Genomic DNA, 2826 nt, shown 5'->3' with positions numbered 1-2826 from the left:
GTCCAAGATTAACCTTCAGGGTGGATATAGCTCGCTCACACCGAGGACCTATCCACGTCATCATTTACCCAGAATGCTTTGTGTGTAAATAAAACAGCCCCGTCCATGTAATATATTTTTAAACTTTTAGTTTAAAAATGATAAAAACTAAACAGCCTACAGTATTTTTACAGTCTTTATTTTACAGTTAAAATACATGTTTATTAAATCATCAGTTGGAGCCCTGCTTCCAGCAGCTTGGAGTAAAGTTTCCCAGGGAGGCTGAGAAGTGACACAAATGACTGAAGATAACAGTTTTTAAAATCTTCATACCACCCTCCAATATTTTATTAGTTATCTAGGATGTTTTTCATTTTTATGATCTTTTAAAAAAACTATCAAAAAACCAGAAAGATGAGTTTTCTGAAAGGTAGATGAAATGCTTAGAGTCAAGTATAAAGATATTAAACTCCTCCAGTAAGTAAAACTATAAAGCAGCCACAGTACACAACAATACTGCCTCTAACAAACAAAATCCTTTAGAATCAAAAGGTCCATTTTGTTTTTTTGTTTTTTCCTACCTGATGAGCCCCTCAGGTACGTTTCACAGCAGTCTGGAGTAAAGGACAGTGAAGCTCAGAGAGCAGCTCAGAAACACAGAGACTCTGGTCTGCAGCTATAAATACACCAGCAGTGTCCATTTCCAGACTGGAGTGGGGGTTGGATTTTTGGGGAGAACACCTAAAGTGCATTGAACTGACTATACACACACACACACACACACACACACACACACAAACACACACATTACCACCACTGGTATGTCTCTGTGGTCAGCCAGAGTGAGTAAGGAGTTTTTATGGGAAACACTGGCAGAGCCTCGGCCTCCTCACCATGATCATCACAGCTTCCTGTTTGAACTTACAAATTCTCCTAAATGTAGGATCATAACAGTTTATTTCCAAGATAAGCTGGCAGGAAATCAAGGAAGAGTGTAGGTTACCTTACAGCTTCTCCTTACGAGCTCGTTTCTTGCTAGACGACACAAGTACGGGTTTACAAAGATCTGTTTAAAGGGTGTTAAGACCCAGCTTAGCTCCAAACACATTCCACACCAGGGCTCGACAATGCAGAAGGACAAATAGTTGCTCAAACCTCCTCCTGAAGGGCACACAGAACCTCCTACCATCAGCCTGCAGAGGCAGCAAGAACAAAAACACATCTGTCTAAAGTCAGCATATTTAGATTTGATGAATAAAAAATATTTTTGTGGATAACAGTTACTGAATGCTTGTGATTTATAAAAAGTTACAAACATGGAAAACAGGTAAAAGAACAACTTTACAAACTAAAAACTGACTATTTCTAATATGCAGTGCAGTCTGTAAGTTGTTTATTTATTAACCATTGTATCAGTGGGTGCCCATGTTTTAATAGCAAATGTTAATTTTAAAATAAACAACTTCTGATATGGACCATTAGGGTGTAGATCTGTGGTCATGGTGGATTAGTTTTCTGCAGAGCAAAGCTTCCACCTGGAGTTTGTCTCACCTGACGTCAATCATTTAAATTCAGTTTCTACCTGGAGGTAAACTGAGAAACCATTGTTTTCATTTCTGTATCAGACTAAAAACATCTGCCACAGAGTGAAATGAACACTCTGACAAAAACTACACAAAGTGCTGAAAAACTGAAGCCTACAATACCCAGAAACAAGAAAACACTTTGAGAAGTTCCCCTAAAAGAGCACAGGTGATAACGCTGACTCAGCACCATCGTAAAACTATTTGTTCCAACTAATTTGGATGGATGGATGGATGGATGGATGGATGGATGGATGGATGGATGGACAGATGGATGGAGAGAGGGATGGATGGACAGACATCTGGATGGACGAACAGATGAATGGATGGACAGACAGATGGATGGACAGACGGATGGATGGACAGACGGATGGATGGACAGACAGATGGACAGATGGACAGGCAGACAGATGGACAGACAGATGGACAGATGGACAGACAGACAGATGGACAGACAGACAGATGGACAGATGGACGGATGGACAGACAGATGGATGGTCAGACAGATGAACAGATGAATGGACAGATGGATGGATGGACAGATGGATGGACAGATGGATGGATGGACAGACGGATGGATGGACAGACAGATGGACAGATGAATGGACAGATGGATGGATGGACAGATGGATGGACAAATGGACAGACAGACAGATGAATGGACAGATGGATGGACGGACAGATGGACAGATGAATGGACAGACAGATGGATGGATGGACAGATGGATAGACAGACAGCTGAATGGACAGATGGATGGACAGTTCTTTATTCTTTCAGCTGCTCTCCTCTGCAGGAGCCACAGTGAGCTTGAAGCACCTTCCTGATGTCACCTGGGTTTGAACCTGCAGCTTCAGTATTAGAACCACTCAGCTAAATGAACAAATATAAACAGTGTACCACATAAAAAGAAGGCCACAACCCTACAAGTGAAGGGCACCCATGTCCCCATCTGTCTTCAGTTGGACAGTGTCTCTGTTTGTCCTTGAAGCTAAATGCTCTCTGTGTAAATAAATCCTGGACAGGAACATTGAGAGGTGCTGTTATTTACAACCAGTGTTCTTTAAACAGTTGAGGAGAACATCTATTGTTGGAGCAGAGTCACCAAAACGTTTAACAAGAAAACAAACTGTTCATTTTAACTATCTATATAACTAGTTCTAATTACTGAGAACAAACTGTTCATATTAACTATCTATATAACTAGTTCTAATTACTGAGAACAAACTGTTCATATTAACTATCTATATAACTAGTTCTAATTAC

At 40.5% G+C, this 2826-nt stretch overlaps 1 protein-coding gene across 3 annotated transcripts in view; it reads right to left on the bottom strand.

Moving 5' to 3' along the window:
• Nucleotides 1-2826, bottom strand: part of klhl21 (kelch-like family member 21) — a 32120-nt gene that overhangs the window by 19965 nt on the left and 9329 nt on the right. Inside the window, exon 1 of one of the 3 annotated variants that reach the window (XM_014030892.1) lies at nucleotides 561-658. The exons of the other annotated variants lie outside the window; for them this stretch is intronic. The gene's annotated coding sequence lies outside the window, so the exon portion shown is untranslated. Of the gene's footprint in view, nucleotides 1-560; nucleotides 659-2826 lie in introns of those variants that run through there. 3 annotated transcript variants of the gene reach the window in all.

This window comes from Austrofundulus limnaeus, unplaced genomic scaffold (genome assembly GCF_001266775.1).
Source record: "Austrofundulus limnaeus strain Quisiro unplaced genomic scaffold, Austrofundulus_limnaeus-1.0 Scaffold1136, whole genome shotgun sequence".
Taxonomy (NCBI): Eukaryota; Metazoa; Chordata; class Actinopteri; order Cyprinodontiformes; family Rivulidae; genus Austrofundulus; species Austrofundulus limnaeus.
Note: the sequence above shows the minus strand (reverse complement) of the source record. Positions and strands in the feature narration are given on the sequence as shown.